This window comes from Suricata suricatta, chromosome 13, assembly GCF_006229205.1.
Source record: "Suricata suricatta isolate VVHF042 chromosome 13, meerkat_22Aug2017_6uvM2_HiC, whole genome shotgun sequence".
Taxonomy (NCBI): domain Eukaryota; kingdom Metazoa; phylum Chordata; class Mammalia; order Carnivora; family Herpestidae; genus Suricata; species Suricata suricatta.
Window position 1 is genome coordinate 17,681,766 of NC_043712.1, and position 20,885 is coordinate 17,702,650.

The following is a 20,885-nucleotide window of genomic DNA, read 5'->3' on the forward strand; positions in this document are numbered from 1 at the left end:
ATGAAGTACTAGATCTTCCCTCAAGGTTTCTTTCAGAATATTAATTTAGTTGTTCTTAAAAAAATAAGTTCTATTGTCTAGTGAATGGAGATGTATCTGATCATTCTCTTCAGAAGCACCTGAGTGATTAAGACTCTCCTAAGTGTTAAATATCCTGAAGTGCAATGCAATTCTCTAAGAGGGGACTATGCTATATGTCACTTCTCACACTTTTTGGCCTGGAACTATTTTTTATTCAGCATCTATTAACATCTCTCAGAAGAGACGTTCAGTGGAAGTCACTTTGGGAATTACTATATTAGAAAATAGAAGGGTTATGCCCATTATTTTTATGAGGGATTATTGTTAACACCTAAATTAAGGGGCCATGAGAAGGGCCTAAAAGTAAGGAAGGGGAGGGCACTTGAGGGGAAGAGCACTGGGTGTTGTATGGAAAACAATTTGACAATAAAATATTATGAAAAAAAAAAAGAAATACCCTCTAAAAAAAAATTAAGTCAATCATTTATTTGTTTGTCATGCAAGTTCAAATTTCCAATAAAGACTTGGCCAACTTTTCTGAGAACTGAAAAAAAAAAAAAAAAAAAAGTAAGGAAGGGTGGCAGGCTGCTGCCAATTGCGCTCTTCTCCCAGATGTGAAACTCATGTCATGAAAAAGAAGCAAGTGAGAGATAACCCAGGTCTTGGTTAATATTTGAGCTGGGAAGTCAATTATCAGCACTCTGTCTGATGATTATAAATTCCTCCATAAAGTCTTTAGCTCCATAACCATCTGCGTGTGAACATGGCATGTTCTGCCGCTATCTCTCTAGTTAACACTGATGAAGATCAGGCCAGGAACCAACCTGGAGATTGCCTGGTTCTCTCAGAATCTGTCTAGGCTCCATAAAGTATAGGATGTACCCAGAGTGGAAAAGATTTACCCTGTTCCAATTACAAACAAGCTTTCCTCCAGCCAGCTTCTCCTTGTGACCACCCCCCTGGTTCCTAACCTTGCGAAACATGTTCTATGCTCAACTCAGTTTCTTCTTGGATAAACACAGATAGACACCTGCCCCCTTCTCAGTAGAGTCTTGGGACTCAATACGCCTAGAGTATTCTATACCAACATTCCGATGTCCTAGGCTCTTAGTTGGATATCATGAACACCAAAGAATCCAATCAGGTTAATTCATGTGTTCATGTATATTCCTTTGAACAATTATACAGATAGGACTCTAGACCTAACACATGATGCTCACACCTGCTCTTGTCATCCTTCATATTAATTTTTTAAGTATTACCAAAACTCAGTGTTTATTAAATTAACAAAACCTCAGTGTTTACTACCAGGAGTCCTTATGATCTGCTTCTAAATTATTGGCGAAAAGCTGCACCAATCCCCAGATTCTGCTGGTTTTCAAGAGAAGTATTTAATCCCCAGGAAATGATGGAGATCATTAAAGGTTTAACAGGATGCCCTCTGGGGTCTCATTTATTAATTTAATAAATATTTATTGAGTGCCTAAAATATGCCTGACACTGAAGTAGGAACATAATGATAAACAAAAACACAAACCTGGTTTCTAGTCTCACAAAATTTAGGGCGACAGGGGTGGGGAGGGGGGCATGGTAAATCAAACAGGCAATTATGATAGAGAATGCTCAGTGTTAAAACAGATGTAAAACAGGTTGCTCTGGAAGGAAATAGTTGGGTCCTCCAGGTTTGCTCGTGAGTAGAGGAGGGATATTTAGGAGAGGCTTTCCAGAGAAGGCAACTTCTAAATCTGAGATCTGACAAATGAGCAGAATTTAGCCAAACAGGTCCAAGAAGGGCTCGGGATAGAGAAGGGAGGTGGGGGGACTCAGAGAAAGACAGAAGCCTCAAAGATAATGGCAGCTCGAGGGAAGGGTAGGGATGAAAATCTGGAGGGCATAATGCAGTATGCCAACTGTAGGGGTGGGCTTGTAAGAAGAGCAATTGAGCCAAAGAGCTATATGAAGACCCTGGAATACAAAAAGCTCCATGCAGTACATGCATGAACCTGCATGTACCAGGGACCCACAAGGGTCTTTCAAAGCAGAAACTCAAGGTGTGATTGGATCTGCATTTTAGAAAGTTATTTTAGACTCTCTGGAAACCAGAGGTGACTAACTGTCCAGGTAAGACTTGCAGGAGATGCCTCTGGGTTCTCTTTCACATTGCAGTTTTTCTGGGAGCTGTTTGGTTTCCATCAGCAAGGCAGCTCTTGGCCAACCCCTCCTGGGTGACCAGGCCCACCCAGAAACCCAGCTGCACTGCCCTGGCTTTCCACAGCATGGAAGAGACGTTGTCAGCAGCCAACAATTTATCTCTGCACTGTTCTCCAGTGCAGAAGTCAAAAGCCTTAAATCACTGGACACACCCCAGGAGGGAAGGTTGGGACCACATTATTTCATGAATAGGAGGAACATGAACTTTTCACTTGGGGAGTGGTACAAACAGTCCTTCTAGGCCCCAAAGGGATTCGTGGAGCAAGAAAGGTGGACACCTGTCTGGATTGAGCGACTGATCCACACAGGGGCCCTGTGGCTAAAAACAAATGCCCTGGATATTAGCTGGCTCTGATCCAAGAACTCCAAAGCCCTCTCCTATCTGAGGAAGGCCACATCTCTCCCCTGGTGCAGCAATTTCCAATTACTTTAGGAGGAAGAAGAAATAGGGGAAATTTCACAAACGACAGCCAAGCCCCTCTGGGAGGCTTGTCCTGAATGCTCCTCACCTCTGAGCGCCTTGCACACTGCCCACCCACAGGCTCCTTTATGAAGTTCAGCCAACAGAGCCCCCAGCCCCCAGAGGGAAACGACTTAATTAAAATCACACTTTGCACCGCCAAATTGGATATGCTAGTCTCAGCTCTGAGAATGTCTTGGAAAAGTATCTGGAGTTGAGTGAGTCTTTCCCAGAAGGGACTTTTTTACCCAAAAAAAAAAAGGCAAATTCAGCAAATGGAGGGAGGGGGAATGTCCGTTTTAAACATTCTGCTGGTCCACAGCTCACTCCTCTTGCTTTCCCTCTGTACCCATTTCTTGTTACATGTTCTGGGACTTCCATCTTCTCCCCTCACATGAATCTTGTAAGAATGACAAGAGGGAACATTCATCATCAAGCACTACAAGTTGAGTGATGTGGTGACAGAAGGTAAGAACATCAGGAACTGCAGACTTGGGTTTGATTTCTTCCTTTTAGTAATTGGACAAGGTACTTCATCACTTCAAACCATGGCTTCCCTATGCATGAAATAGGGATGGTAAATACCTCTGGTAGGTGAAAAGTGCTTGATACATTCGAACTACTAGAAAAAATGTTACTTCTTATTATTAATAATTCTCAGATTCTTTTGCATTACAGAAGTCTGATCAATAGAGAATCACTGGAGTAAAGCATGAAATAATTATACATAATCCTTGAATGCCTGCCCATTAACTGTTAGACCTTAGGAAAGCAGTTTGCCTCCATGAGTCTCGACATTGTTTGTATAAAAGAGGAATTTGGAATAAGCCATCTCTAAGATCCTTTCCAGCTCTAACATTCTAGAATTCAAGATTTACCAAAGATTTACTCTCATTGTTCATTTATCCATTCATTGAACAAATATCTCGAATAAAATCTAGTGCTTATTCAGCCCTTAGTGCATACCATATACTGAAGGTGTACATATAGTGTATAGAAACAGATTACATCATGTAGTTCCCATAACAAGTTTTCATCAAAAAATGTTTTATTTTCTATTTTAAAGTTTGATGAAAGTCTCATTGCCCCCATTCAATCTATCTTTTCTGGCATAGAGCTGATTATCTTATTTTTAAATGTGTATTTATTTAATTTTGAGAGCGAGAGAGAGAGAGAGAGTGAGCATGCGCGCATGTGTGCATGAGCAGGGGAGGGGCAGAGAGAGCACAGAGCAGGACATGGGGCTAGATCTCATGAATCATGACCTCAGCTGAAACGAAAAGCTGACACTTAACTGATTGAGCCACCCAGGAACGCCAAGATGTTAATTTTCAATAAGGTTCTTAACCATATAACAGAAGGGAAAATGAGAACATATTTGGTAAGTGTTTATTACATGCGAGACACTATGATCAATTCTTCATAGGCTGTCTTGGAGGCATCTTCTGCACATACTGGATTCTCCTAGCACTCACTACTCTCTTCTGGCCCTCAACTGCTGGTACCACCTCAAATGTCAGAGCTCCTCCCCTAGGCATAGCTCATAAGATTGCCTCTGTGGCCAACCACCTCTGCTTGTCTCTGCATGGTCCCTTCCCTCTTGGAGTACGCCAGCACCTTCCCAAGGAGGGTCAGCCTTTGGTTGCCTGTGGAGGGTCAGCAGCATTTCCTGAATTTCAAGTTTCCCTTGCCACTTCCAGACTTGGATTAAATGCACAACACAGGGGTGGGTATCAGGTTTTCTGAACTGCTGTCAAAAGCGCCGGATACAACAAAAGTGTGGAGTATTTGCTTTGAAAATGAGAATCAAAAGTATGAATCCCATTTCCTTCCTCTGTCACCTGGACCATTCTGAGGTATGGATTCTCTAAACTGACTGCCTGAAGAAGCCCGATAAACAGGTGGAGCTACCTCTTATGGCACAGCTGTGTCTCTTCATGACTGATCATAAAAGATGATGCATAGCAGTGCATCACCTCGCATTTATGTTCATTCTTCCATATGCCACTTTTTCTTTCCTACATTCTTGCTATCCTGGGATTGCATCTTCCACAATTAAGTATGAGCACTTCATCTCTGCATCAAGCTCTGTTTGCTGGGGAGCCTGGGCTAAGACCATATAATATCCATAACAACCTATAGCCTAAGAACTATTTTTATTCCCAATCTACAAAGGAGAAGAAGAGCTTAAAGACGTAAAACCAATTGGCCAATATCACAAAGCAAAAGTGAAAGGGCAGGTTAACACTTAAACCATGGACTATCTTATTTTTAAGCCAATACTCTTAACAATATCCCATATGTATGATAAAAGTAATTTACAAGGAAACATGCAATCTGTAAATACTTATTGAGTACCTCCTACATATCAGATGCTTTTTATTTATTTTTTAATTTATTTTTTTGAGAAAGAGAGAGAGAGAGAACATGCACACACATGGGTAGGGAGGGGTGACCAGAGAGTGTGGGAGAGAATTCCAAACAGGCTCTGTGCTATGAGCAAAGAGATCGATGCAGGGCTGAAGCCCATGAACCATGAGATCATGACCTGAGCCAAGATCCAGAGCCACATGCTCAACCAACTGAGTCACCAAGGTGCCTCATCAGATGCTCTTTCAGATATTAGAAAATTAAGAGTGAATTAAGACAATCATTATCTTGACCCTTAAAATGTATGATACTTTGTGAACATATTTATTAGTTAAGATATGTAACATAGTTGCTATAACAAACATCATAATCTCAGTGGCTTAATACAATAAAATTCATTTTTTATTCATGTAACAAGATAATAATAGTCCTAGTCATTAACTTTATAAGAATAACAATGAAATCAAGGACAAGTTCAGGGTAGTAGAAACCCTATAGAAGGGTTCTAGACCATTAGAGGAACAAAGAGAAATGCTATGCTTAAACTAGAAGTCTGAAGAAGGGGTAGGAATTGGTCAGATACAAAGGCTAGGTAGAAGTGGTTTGATTTTCTGTTTGGGTATTTTTTTTTTAGATTTTCTTAAAATTGGGTTTTTTTTAAAGCAGTTTTAAGTTTATGTAAAAATTGAGCAGAAAGTACAGAAAGTTCATATTCTTCTTCCTCCTCTCCTTCCTCCCACGATTCCCCCTATTAGTAACATCTTGCATTCCTGTGGTACATTTGTTGCAACTGATGAACTGATGTTTATAAATTATTATTAATTAAAGTCCATGGCTTACATGAGGGTTCACTCTTTGTGTTAAAGTGTTCTATTTTAACAATGCCATGATGGGAAACCAACACATCATGCAGAACAAGGAAGCAGTTTACTTTATTAGTCTGGTCTAGCTTTTCCTGTCTGAGTGTGTGCCCTATGCATTGCCAATTACTTTCCCACCTCTGAACTGCTCTAATTGTGAATTTCTGCTCTTCAGAATCCACGCACAGCTACCCACTGTTTTGAAGATAAAATCTAAAATCCTTATTTTCCTAGATTTAAAGGTCCTCTACAGATTACTCACTTCTCCAGGCTCATCTTCTATGGCTTACCTACTTTTACCTCAGACTGTAGCAAAATTTCATTCTTTGGAACTCACATAGTACTATATATGTGAAAATATGTTTTCTTCTTTATCTGTTCTTCAGCCATTCCCTCTGTCTGGAATACCTTTCTTCCATTGGCAAAAGCTCCTATTCTGCCATCCTTTAAGGGTCAGCTCCAACGTGAGCTCTATAGATTCTGAGCCCAATATAGTAGTTGCTGTTGGTGCCCATACAGATTCCCTTCAATTCCTTAGCAGTTGTGAGTCTTGGCTGCTAATAGCTCTCCGATTTCTATGATTCCTCCAGCTGATGCCCTCTCTCTTCTGGGTTCTACTGTACTTAATCTTCCTGCTTTTTATGAGACTCTATCTTCTTAATAGATATCATCCCTTGTATTTTATTAGGTCCTTTTCACTTGCTATCTTTCCAAAAGTAGAAACTACACATGCTTTTTTTTTTTTTTTTGTCTCCATAATACTAAACACTTAGCAGGTGCACCATATATGCTCTGTTTTGTGATTAGAACCTTCTGTGTCCTTTCTGGTCTTCCCATTGTTGGATTATAAGGCAGAGTTTTTGTCCTGTCTCTACTAGGATGCACAATACAGAATGGCCCCCTCTGGTCATTTTATCTTGGTGCCTAGCAGTATGCCTAGCAGAATGGATGTTCAATAAATGGAGAATGAAAGAATCAGTTCGTCTGTCTCTGGACTAACCACACTTTATCACTCTAACTCTATAGATTTCGAGCCCAATATAGTAGTTGCTGTTGGTGCCCACACAGATTCCCTTCAATTCCTTAGCAGTTGTGAGTCTTGGCTGCTAATAGCTCATAGTGCTCACAGCTAGAGAATTTCCCTTGGCCAAGGGTAAGTTACCTTACTCAGACACAGCCTAAGAGGTAGCCTGGCCTTCATGCATAGAGCAGCCAACAATTGATACAGGGTCATAAAACTGGAACCCTTGCCTCCAGATGGGACAGCTATGACACCAATGATGCTTCAGTGTATCCTATTAGACTAGGTTGAAGCTCTGCCTATTAGCAGAGATCTCTGTGCTTTTCCTCCAAAAGAAGGTCTCTACTATTAAAGGGTTTTAGAAAGCAAGGGACATTGCTAGCATACATACACATACAGCATTTTTATGCACCTCAAATACAAACAAAAATGTCCGTAACCCAAGTTTTATGTAGTTATCAACCTATTGACCAGCTGTATTCCCCCACTAATGTACCCTTTTGTTCTCTACATCTCCAAAGTACTATCTTTGATTTGTTCCAGCCACAATTTCTCATTCCTCTCAGAATCCAAAACGGAGTCTAAGCCCTCGTCCACCCATGTGTAATCCAAGGCCATCATACTATGCATTTTGCATGTTTCCAAGAGATACTTCTTATTATAGCTTCTATATTTCTTTCCTTATACTTTTCTTTCCCCTGTGATCACAGCTGAATCTCTACTGGCTCTCAGGGACCATGGAGCAATAATTCGAAGTGGCTTGGTAGAGAGCTCTGTGGCAGAGGGCCAGTTCTCCTTTCCAACAGCTCAACCCAAAAAGAATGGAAGGAGAAAAATAGAGCACCCTGGAGGCAAGAATCCTTGAAAAGCCCCTTCTCACGTAGAGTGAAAAAGTTCTATTCATGACTTTTACCACCAGGTTTAGGCCTCTGCTGAAAAACAACAAGGAATTTGGAATATCTGTTTAAAATGAGGGTAAATATTTACCCACATATGCTGAAATATTCTTGTGACATTTAGTCTGATGCACACTGCCAGGAGAGAAGCAAGCTCTTCAGCCAAACACAGGAATTTTTTTTTAATCTTCCCTGGGAGTAGAGCAAACATTTGCAATGATATAAAATGTATTAAATCCACTGACCCTGGAATTCATAACTGGCTATGCATCAAGTACTATCATCTTGTTCAGAACCCCAATGTTTGCAAACCCCACATTCCTTACTCTTCCCATTATCCTTCAAGAACATGAATGGGGTTATTCATAGTATTATCACTATTATGATTAAGCAAGCAGATATGTATGCACACTTTTGTCTTAATATTGTAACAATCACATTATGATTACTGAATGAATGCTCTATTTGTAGAGTGTTTAATCATTGGCAAAGTATTTATACACTCATCATCCAGGACACAGTAGGCACTCAAATGTTCATGGACTTAATCAATCACCATCATTTACTCTGTGACAGGCTCTTTGCTAAGCTCTGTACATGCATTTGCTCATTTAATAAGAAGATGAATGAACTAAGTAAGGCAAGTATGAGTTTTCATTTCCATAAGTAAGTATACTGAGGCACAGAGATGAAAAATGAATAGAAAAAAACCCATCTGATTAACAAACATGCATTATGTGCTCATTATGCATCAGATACTGCTCTAGGTGCTATGAATACACACACACACACACACACACACACACACACACACAGTCTGTCCATACCATGGAATTTACATAGATGAGACAGGAAGGCACATAAATAGAAAACATCACAACAATTGCTTACCAGTAGCTTAAGCATAGTGATGGGATCTCTGAGGATCAAGCAAAAACAAGCACAGAAAAAGTTCAATAAAAGAGATGAAGATCCATGTGAAGACTGAGTAGGCATTGATAGAAGTATGTGCATGGTGGAGGATGGACACAGAGGCCACTTTTGGAGAGCATCTCAGACAGTGGAGGTTCACATTACGTATACAATAATGGATGCCCGAGGGACATGCCAGAGACCTTAAATGCTTAGTCTCGCTATAACAGAGGGCACATGCAGGGAAGGATTTTGGAAGATTTTTGATAGGTTCTAAACCATGGGGCTTTGAATGCTAAGGAGTCTGAATCACACAGCCAGAAAATGGTAGAACTAGGGCCTGAAATGCCTAGTTCTACTTTTTATCACTTCAGTGATACTCCCCTCATCTCTGTGCGTGCATGTGTGTGTACATCCATACTGGTGATTGAGTGGGTGCTTAGATCACATGTGTATACTCTCTCAGCATTTATTTTACTTTTTAAAATTATTTTTGACACACAAAAAGCTATGCATGATTAACGTATATAACTTGATAAGATTGGGAAGAGATGCACCCATGAAACCACTACCACAATCTATGCCATAAACCTATCACTTTCAAAAGTTGCGTCCTAGCATCTTATTTTGTTGTTGTTGTTGTTGTTTTGTGACAAGAACACCCAACCTAAAATCACATTTCTGCATCTATGGAGTGTGGGAGAAACTCAGTGAGGACTGGCCTGGATATCCAGCCAACAGCAGTATGAATCACAGAAATACTTCTTTTTCAAACACATTCAGTGCCTTGAGTCTGAGGAAAGTTACGCACAAAAAGACACAACTGAAGATTCCAGAGAAAAAGAATGTTTGTAGTTGGATGAAACCATTTATAAGTTCCATGGAGCCGCTAAAGTGTTTGGATTGTTGTGTGTTCTTTGTAAGTTGCTAGTGTTTCTTGGGGACAAATTTACCAGGATACTTTTATTTATTTGTGTTTTTACGCTAATGATGCTTTGGAACATCCCACGAGGTCTGCTGTTCAAGCTGAACGATCCCCAGGACTGAGTCAGTGAGATCTGGAGAAGGCGGCTCACAGCTGTTCCCTCTGCCTGAAATCTGTTCCTCACTTGCTCATCTGGCCAATTTCTATTCATTCTTCAGGTCTGAGAGAATCTATTCTTGAATTCTACAGTCTAGGTTGGTCCTCAAGGTATGCCCTTTTTAGTACTCTGTACTTCTCTTTCCTATAACTTATCATAGTCATAGTTAAATAACCACTTCTATAATTATTAGCATGGTGTGTACAGCCTCTCTCCACCACTTCCTTGTAACAGGAGGGGTCTAGTTCACTGCTGGCGTCCAGTCTTAGTAGGATATGCAGTAGGTATGAGTTGAATTAATTAATTAAAATCATACTAACATCAGAATAGATCATCATGATAGTCAGTTCAGTATTTCAATAAGACATTAGCATCTGAGGGTTCCACTAGTGTTTACAAAGCATTAACCTTGTGGTTTTAAGAATGATGGCTTCACTGAACTTTTATTGATTATATACTATGTACCAGGCTCTGTGCTAAGCACTTGATGAGTATTTTCTCATTTAATCTTCATGGCAACTTTATGCGCTGGTCACAGTGGCTGAGATGGACATCTGTGCTCTTCTCCCATAATGTAAAGTTGATGCTGGGATGTGGTTGCTTGCCAGGGACATTTCCAGCCTCCCCTTGCAAGCATCTCAGTGGAACACTGTTGAGCTCTGGTCAATGAAACACAAGCAGGAGTAACGCGTGTCCCTTCTGTACTAAGGTACTTGAGTCTCCACAGTTCTGTCTCCATGGTTCCCTTTTCTTTCCACAGTGAGTTTGGAAGCCAAAGGGTAGAAAGAGACTGGGTCCCTGAAAGCATGTATGGTTGAAAATCTCCCAAGTCTGGCTATTTGTATTTGACTAGCATGTGAGTAAACAATCCTCTTTTACTTTGATAAGGATGTTACTAGGATTTCGAAGTCTCTCTATGATGACATTTAGCATTACTTAGACTCATGGATAGAGGTACAGTGAGTATGGCCAGTGTGCAGAGGAGGAAAGTGAGGCTTGCAGATATCAAGTAACCTCCTCAAAATTACATAGGTGATAAATGGTTACTGTTAGTGATGACTCTACACTTTCTTTGGGGGAAAGGCGACTTACTCAACTATTTGTTTGAAAAAGGGTAGCTCAGGAACCTGACGCTTGGCATGCATAACACATTATACATGATAGAGAAGACTTTGTCCAATATTGAATACTAGGGGTGTGTCTAAAGGAGGCTATGAGAGGGTGTCCTGGGTCCACTTCCAGCCAGATTGTGGCATGATCTTTGGTTTCATGTATTAGTATTTGTACATGCCAGAGACATTGCGTAAATATCTCTATTACTTGTGGTAACTATCAGAGTCAGATAGTGTATGCGTATTTTGCAGATGCCAAACTAAAGCTTGAAGGAGGCCAAGGTTTTTGCCTACACCTCTCTGGCTAATAAGAAATGGAAATGAAACTGAAGGCCAGGTCTCTACAATACCCTTCATATCTCAGTTTCCTTTCTCTGGACTCAAAATGGTTTGACTTTGTTAGTCGCAAAAGGAGGCATACATAATATTAATTATGTATTAAATATCTCCAATTTTATGCCTGTTTCACGGCTGTGGCCAATACTATTGATTCTTTTTTTAATTTTTAAAAATGATTATTTTTTGAGAGAGAGAGAGAGAGAAACATAGAGCACAAGTAGGGGAGGGTCAGAGAGACACAGAATCTGAAGGTGGCTCCAGGCTCGGAGCTGTCAGCACAGAGCCCAACATGGGGCTTGAACCCATAAACCATGAGATCATAACCTGAGCCAAAGTTGGACACTCAACCAATTGAGCCACCTAGGCACCTCGATAATAGTGGTTCTTACCATGCCCTAAAGTGTTCATGTACTAACTTTGGGAGACCTTATAACCTGGTAGACTCAGTTTCCTTTTATAAATGAGGGGAGGGACACCTGGGTGGCTCAGTCCATTAGGCATCTGACTCTTGATTTCAGCTCAGGTCATGATCCAGGGTTGTGGGATTGAGCCCTGTGCTAGGCTCTGCACTGAGCATGGGAGCCTGCTTGAAACTCATTCTATCATTCAGTCATTCTTTCATTCTCTCTCTCTCTCTCTCTTTTCCTCTTCTTCCCTCCCTTCCCTCTGTCCCTCTACCTGACTTATGCTCTCTCTCTCCTTAAAATAAAAAAAAAACAATAATTTTTAAAAAGAGCTTTATGATTGAGTGTAAATGGAATTTAGAGAAAGAAAGCAGAGCTTGCCTGAAGCCGCTCAGTGACTAGGAGGCCAATCTGAGATTTGAACATGGTTTGGCTAAACCCAAGGTCAGAAGTGTTTTCATTATAACACAGAAGCAGGGGACTGAAGAAAAGCTTGTGGAGTAGATGGGGACTGACCTTTGCAGCAGTGGTCCTCAAAAATCACTGTACTTGTGAATCAACTAGGAACTTGTGAAAATGGGCCCAAATGCAGTGTCTGGGACTCACTGTGTCTGCAGTGACAACACAGAATCCACATGTTAACCAGCTTCCCGGGCAAATACATGCAGGTGGGCTTCAGATTCACATATGAGTGCCGTGAATCAGGGCTTCCTGTCTGGCATTTAGTGAGGCTCAGCTTCTGAAATCCTTGACTGCTCTTCCCAGCACTGAGGGAGAAAATGACATGTCTCCTTCTGGAAGGAGGCGGAGGCCTGGAGCTTCCAGTCCTGAGCATTCTGAACTTGGCTTCCGCTCTGTGTGTCGATTAGACCTTTCAAACCAATTACCATTATATATTGCTGAGATTTATAGTCCTTGGTATTTGAGGTTACAGGACTTCCGTTCTCAGGAAGAAGCTCATGCCATCAGTTCTAATCAGCTCAGCACAATGTCTGGTCTCCCCTCTGTAAGAGGGCATGCTGTTCCATTAGAGTATTAATAGACAGGCAGAGCGGCCTCAATTGCAGTGCTTGGGGAAACATAAAACTTGCCTTTGGGGTCCATATTTTTAAACAACTGTCCTCCTTCTTATCAAACTCAATGATTCAACAACGATGACTAAGGAAGAAAAACATCCCTGACTTCCAACAGATGGAGTGTACTACATAGAAAGTTAATGAGCCTACAGGGTGGGCAACACGGGCTTCCCTGGGCTTCCCTATGGTGGAGAGGGTAATTCTGGTCAAGTTCAAGGCACAAATATTGCAAAGTACAGTTTTTGATATTGATTTATTTAAAATTTACTAAATACTGACTGAATGAATGAAGAAATGAACAAGCAGAAGACTACAAGACAGCTGGGTGCATAACACCCATAACTGTTATTTGTTTATCCATTGACCCACCCACTCAGTCACCACCTACTCAAACCATTATTGAATATTAGTTTCCAGTCATTATATTAAGACCATGAGACATTCAGATACAAACCTAAATATTCTACTCATAGATAATGTATAATCCACTCAAGAAAGATGTGTAACACTTTACCATTGTCTATCCAAGTAGGAATTAACTAAGTCCTTCTGCCATGTGCTCCTAGCCTACATGTCCAGCCTCATTTCTCGGTCCTCGGTCACACATATGCTAGCCTATGTATCTTTTTTCTTCCTTCTTCCTCACACTAAAATGTTTGTCCATTTGTATCTATGTTTGTCCAAATCCACGCTTTCTTGAAGGGGCTGTCAAAACTCTCCCTGTTTCATGAAGTCTGTCCTGACCTTCCATTAGGTAAAATAATACCCTCCTTTTTAAGGCCAAAATAGTTCTTAACATTAATGGGCGTAATTTCTCTTTGTTCTATTTCAGAGGTATTTCTGTTAATTGTCTTCTCATCTCATGAATTTTGAGCTTCTGTGATTTAAAAAAAAGGCTTCATAATCTCTATAACCTTTGTAATAGCCTTGCCAACATTTGGAGCTCAGAAATTTTAGGGAATTGAATGGAGGCATTCAATGAAGGATTCCAGTTGGGTAGGATTATCCCTTAAGCCTGCTGTCAAATTTCTATCTTAACTCTGTTGGCAATAGTCAAGCTGAAAACAATACTACTGATATTAACAATTTGTTGACTACTTACTCTTGCTAAGTTGTGGTCTAATTATTTTGCATTTTTAAATTTCACATATCCTTAATGCTTCTTGGTTTGATTGCATGGTCACCATTATTGTAGAGACAAGTTATCTGCTGTCTGGAGTGGTCCATGTATTGCCCGAGGTCCAGGTGTTATGTGCTCCAGGGCCTGGGTTCTCACCATAAGGAGACACCCTCCCACGCTGTGGCTGGATTTTACAGACTCTAAGCAACACCTAGAGAAGCATTCTTTTATGAAAGGTAGTTCCCAAGGTCATCCTGGTTCTAGAAAAACAGGAGAAAAAGAGGAAACTCATCCTTATTTCCCTGCTGGGGAAATATGTACTCTGTAGTGTTATGGGAGCAACCTAGACAACTAAATTGATAGTCTATATATTTCTTGATCTGGGCAAATGCCAACTATGCATGGAAAAAATGCTCTAGGATCTATGTTTCATAAAGAGTATACTGCCCTCCTAGGAAAGGAATTCTCTTACAGCCCAGCATCATTTTTATTCCATCTTAAGATTTGGTTTTATGTATCTACACTTCTTTTCTCCAATAAAAAAAAAACAGCTGGTCTGGCTGAGATGTACAATTTTATTCATGGCTCCTATACCCAGAGAAGTATATAAACCCAGAGTCACTGAATTTAGATTATCTAGCACAGCAACCCTGTTTACATATCATGCTACTTTATGTAACCTAAATATCCCCATTGTTTTAGAACCTTCAGAATAGAAAAGACATACTTACGTTAAACCTGGCTTCCAATGCCTTGGAGCTTATCAGAAAACCCTATTAGTTCTTCTAATGCTGTACTCTTTATTCCCTTCCCAACTATAGTACTTTTTGGCTTCCTCAAGGGTTGTCTTATGTGTCTATTAATCAATGTGGATTACCTATCAGGAACCACTGGACTCTACCATAAAGGCCTGTGATAAATCATTGGGCATCTTCTTTGGCTCAGATCTCCACTTATTCATCTAGTATACCATGCTCCCCATCCCATGTGGCAACTCATCACTTTCTTCAAAGGGAGGAGATTATTTCTTCCCTCTTTTGGGGAAGTCTCACAGCAGGACTGTTTGGGTCCTTAAGTGATATATAGATTATTTAGATACCTCTTTCCATTCTACCCACCCTTTTACTCCCCAGGTCCTCATCATTCCAAACTTCTTTTTTCTTTCCTGATGCATTCTTTCTCAGCAAACAGATGGTCTAATCCTTCTTTATACCTCTCTTCTCATCCCTTGCACACACCAAGTATTATGAAATTAGTATTTGTCTGTTCTTAAATTGGGGTGCTACTTTTCTAAGTAGTCTCCTCAGTCCCCACTTTATCAGCCTGAGCAAATGGGGGACTTGGGACCAGCAGTGTGGCTTAACATCACATGTCAGACCTTAGATCAGTATCAGCACTCTTGCTCAGTTTACAAAGTACTTTCACATTCAACCCTTCAGCAGTTGCTCATAGAAGTCCTTTATAAAGCACAGCATGTATCATTATCCCTATTTTAAAGATTAATAAAACCTGGCCCACCAACATTGAGTGAGTAGTTATGATAAGATAATGTCAGTACTAGGAACTAAGGATACAGAGATGTGTATGGCCTCTTAGGAGCTCACAAGCTAATGAGGAGGACATGATTAACACCATTTCCCCTTTGCCTTCATCTTTTCTTCCTTTCTTCCTGACTTCCTTCCCACCCCCCAGTTTCCCTTCCTTCCTTCCTATTTTCCTTTTTGCTCTCCCTTCTTTTTTTCCTCCTTCCTTTCCCCCTGTGTCCTTCATTTCCTTCCTTGCTCTCTCCCTTTCTTTTTCTCTCAAACAGCAATTTTTGGAATACTCACCACATGTCAGGGTTATACTAGATGTGAAGGAAGCATGAGGGAAACTAAGATTTACCGAATCTCAAGATTACATGTAGGTAGACATTTTCATATGTGTTCTAATTTGTAACCTTCAAGAGAACCTCCATAAGTAGTTATTATTATCACCATGTTTTCCTCCCTTTATACAAATTAGACATTGCTAAATAACTTTCTCAAGGCCATTCACTTGAGGGGGTGGAACCAGGATTTCAATCCAAATCGGCCTCTAAAACCCAGATTCTTTCACCTCATACTAGCAGAGAGAGCACACAATCACGATCCAGTACAGGAAGAACAATTGGACAGTTGATGTGAGTAAAAGGTTCTGTTGGAGCAACCGCTATTGAGGGTCAAGGAGGCTGGCGGGCAGAGGGAATTCACAGAGCAGGAACTCAGTCTCAGAAGAGACAACAGTTTGCCCAAGAATATAAAGAGTGTGTGTGTGTGTGTGTGTGTGTGTGTGTGTGTGTGTACGCCACAGTCAGGAAGTCAAGTTCATTCCACACAGCACTTTCCTGAGCTGCTCACTCTCTGCTGTTTGAACATTATACTCTAAACTTTTAGGACTTGTTTCCATACAGGACCAGGTGACACCAATATCCCCTCCTTGGAAAACACAGAGGATCCTGGCAATTGGAGTAAAATCCCAGCTTTTTATATTTTCTGTATTAGATGTTTATTTCTGTACATGCATGTTTATGGGGAGGTGTGCTTCCCCAGAAGTCTAAAATATGCTCTGAATTAGTAGGGGAGAGCTCAAAGCCATTTGGCTTAGAGCCTGTGTAGGAAAACAAAAACGAGGGTTCAAGAGACCAAGGGAGGAGGTATGAACAGCTTTCTGTCCAGTTGCGGCTCTGAAATACTAAGAATTTGTTAGAGTGGGATCAGCTGGAGGGATTTAAAAATGGAGGAGAGGAGTGTGTTCCTCCACCGTCCCCCCTCAGCACATCTGACCAACACTGCTCATGCCTGCTCCAGCCTCTTCCCATGTGTTACCAGTATGTTCAGCCTGGCTGGTTCCTCCCTGCATTAAGGCAAGACTTCTCTTTCTACAATTTTCCTTTATATGACATAGAACCTGGCAGGCTCAAGGCAAAAATAGCTTCCCAGAGCCTTACAGATGAAGAAAAATCTGGGCCTTGTTTACTCTTTTTGCAAACAAGCATCAATTAAAGAAAGGCAAGAAAGGCTAGGCTTTGCCTTCTAACTTGAGAACATCTACGAGGAATCCATGAGCTCTTTCCATGGAGTGTGGCTACAGCTGAGATGCTATAACAAAGCCACATCACCATCTAGGACCTATCTGGGACATTTCTTATGAAATTGGAGGAAACCTTATTATACCAATAGTTTTGGTTTTGTCTTAAAGAATAAAACATAGGGAGAAACTTCTAGGCAGTTAGAATCCATTCTCTATCAAACTGGAAGATACCAATATAAAGGTATCCCATAATGATAAAAACCATGTAAGAGAAATAAGGAAATTTAGGTTCTGCAACCCAGATGACAACTGGCTAGTCATTATCACCCTCTGTATTAGGTCAGATCAGAAATGGCACATATCTGACCTTGTGCAGCCACCAATTCATTCCGTGCTGATGCCAGACATCACCAATCTATTGTAATCGTTTTTCATGATCTGCAAGAGGATAGCTTCAGGATTCTTAACACACTCCCTTAGAGAGCAGCTGTCCATTAAACCCATCATTCATCTCCAGAATTGATCATCTTTTATCCTTTCTAGTTTTTTGTTTGTTTGAATTCTACTGCCACGGAAGAAGGCTTTCTCTTCATTCTACTTACACATTCTCCTTTGGAAGGCATGTCCCAGCCCCACTCAATGAGTGAACACCTACTTCAGCTGCATCTTTTTCAGGCATGTATGAATGTATCCACAATAAACTTTCAGCAACTTTATAAAATTTGGAATTAGTGTAGATAAGAAACCAAATGTTTGGATACTGAGCTGAAAACCATTTGAAAGTGTTGCGTGTGATCCGTCTAAATCCAAACACTCAGTTGGCAGCCTCACAACAGACTCTCAAAACACACTTTTCTTCTGGTAATTCAGATCTAGACATACAAATGAGCAAGGAACATGCTCCAAACATGATGCAGACTTTTTCAGTCTCATTGATCACCACAAATTTTGGCACTAGAATGGATCAAGATCCATGATGATAAAAGGATTGGAAGATAAAAGGATTTTGCTTTTATTATACACATAAAATATACATATAACATATATTACATAAAACATATGTAATTTTTTCATGTTTATTTTTGAGAGAGAAAGAGACAGAATAGAGAGAGAGACACACAGAATCTGAAGCAGACTCCAGGCTCTAAGCTGTCAGCACAGAGCCCAACACAGGGCTTGTACTCACAAACCCTGAGACCATGACCTGATTAAGTGTCTTCACCTATTGAGCCACCCAGGTGCCCCAAGAGGATTTTGCTTTTAGACAAACTTGCTTTTCCCATGCCCAGATGGAGCAGGTGGAATACAGTGACCTGGTGAAACAGACAGGAGTCCAAGGGGAGACTGGACGTCAGGGAATGCAAATTTGGGTGTACATTCCACCCCTATCTTATTCTGAGACTTTGACCATCCTCATCTCTTCTTCAGATGCATAGCCCTCATTGAAGCTGACGCTCATTCTAGTTTCTCTGCTCCATGGTTCCAGAAATGTGCTTCTCAGTTTCTGAAGGTTGAATTGAAGATACAGAAAAAGTAAAAGGAGTGCATCTAGGAAACCTACTCCTTTGACATTTTATGTATCTTCAGTTGTTTTAAAATTCGAGTAAGGACAACACATCCCCAAAGGCAAGGGAAATGAAAGCAAAACTGAACTCTTGGGACCTCATCAAGATAAAAAGCTTCTGCACTGCAAAGGAAACAATCAAGAAAACTAACAGGCAACTGAAGGAATGGGAAAAGATAGTTGCAAATGACACATCAGATAAAGGGCTAGTATCCAAAATCTATAAGAAACTCACCAAACTTCACACCCACAAAACAAATAACCCTGTGAAGAAATGGGCACAAGACATAAACAGACACTTCTCCAAAGAGGACATCCAGATGGATTACAGGCACATGAAACGATGCTCAACATCACTCATCAACAGGGAAACACAAATCAAAGCCACACTGAGATACCACCTCATGCCAGTCAGAGTGGCTAAAATGAACAAATCAAGAGACTATAGATGCTGGCGAGGGTGTGGAGAGACAGGCACCCTCCTACACTGCTGGTGGGAATGTAAACTGGTACAGCCACTCTGGAAAACAGTGTGGAGGTTCCTCAAAAAACTATCAATAGAACTTCCCTATGGCCCAGCAATAGCACTGCTAGGGATTTACCCAAGGGATACAGAAGTGCTGATGCATAGGGGCACATGTACCCCAATGTTCATAGCAGCACTGTCAACTATAGCCAAACCATGGAAAGAGCCTAAATGTCCATCACCTGATGATAAATGGATCAAGAAGATGTGGTGTATATATATATATACATACACACACACACACACACACACACACACACACACACACACAATGGAGTACTACATGGCAATGAGAAAGAATGAAATCTGGCCCTTTGTAGCAAAGTGGATGGATCTCGAGGGTGTCATGCTAAGCAAAATAAGTCAGGCGGAGAAGGACATATACCATATGTTTGCACTCATAGGTCTAACAGAAGAACAGGAGAAACCTAACGAAGGGCCATGGGGAGGGGGAGAGGGAAAGAGAGTTGGGGAGAGAGAGGGATGCAAAACCTGAGAGACTATTGAATACTGAAAATGAACTGAAGGTTGATGGGGATGGGGGGCGGAAGAGATGGCGGTGTTGGAGAAGAGCACTTGTGGGGAAGAGCACTGGGTATTGTATGGAAACAAATTTGACAATAAAATATTAAAAAAAAATTTGAGTAGGGAGAGGAATGCTCCAAGTATCACCTTTGTTTTCCCCTTTAATACTCCAAAAAATTAACTTTTCAGTTAACTTCAGTTAAGTTCAGTGACTTTCAATGTTACAAATAGGAGCCTTCTGAATTTTTTTTTTATCACTGTAATATGTACCTTGGTGCTTCCATTGATAAACTTGCTGTGAAGTCTGCCTCCTTGGGGTATTCTCATTTTAGCCTTTCCCCTCAATGTCCCATCATTCAGAAGACCCTCTTTTTCTAAGCTTCATGTACATAAGTCCTGTGTATTCTCTTTAGTCCAGTGATTGATTTTTCTTATGCACTCATTCAAGATAAAATTCTTTTCTGTTTACACACCTGAACATGGACAATCTTGTTGCCTTTGTTATTTCCTTGTATATCATCTTTCTGCCCATGCATTTATTCTCCACTTTCCAATAGGTTTTAAAGAAGCACGAATATGATTGCAAAAGGATCCCCTCTTAAACTACAAGCACTACAGTAGGTAACCTTATGTATATATTTTTAATATATAATATTCCTAAAAAAATCACACCTAGATACCATTATTATTTTTGAGGGAGAGTTCAGTTGGGACAACTGAGGGTAGAGGTAATTAAAGTTATAGGTCTAGTTACAGATATGGCTGGCCTTGAAACTGTGTCCTGACTCAAAAATGCATGCTTCTTCTACTAGCATACACTTCCTTGCCACAAATGCTATAACCAGTAGGTAGAAAAGCTCACATACATAAAGCTTGGAAAAGGAACAGGGGAGTTAAGAATGGAAAGAGAAAATAAAAGTATACTTAAAAAAAAATCTTGCTGGTTAAGTTAGAGCAACTGAGTGCCAAAATTAGTACTGAGTTTCCTGGAAGCCTAAGTAAAGAGAGAAATGTGATGGGTTATCTATCTCTTGGCATCTAGTAGAAGAAAATGTAGATAGATATACTTGTTGTCCTGGATTTTACTTCTGAGATAAACTTGTCACAAAAGACACTGAGCAATACATTGGAAGATGTTCACAGCAGCACTTTGATCAAGAGTCCCAAAGATGTTTTTCAAACATCTGTTTTTTATAATATCAGCAGACAGGATGAACACTGAGAGAATAGCACTAAATCATAATTCCAAAAAGACAATTAGTTAGGGAGGCCAAAGAATATGGTACAGAGATGTGACTTCTTCCCAGTCTAGCTTAGCATAGGAATAAAAATGAG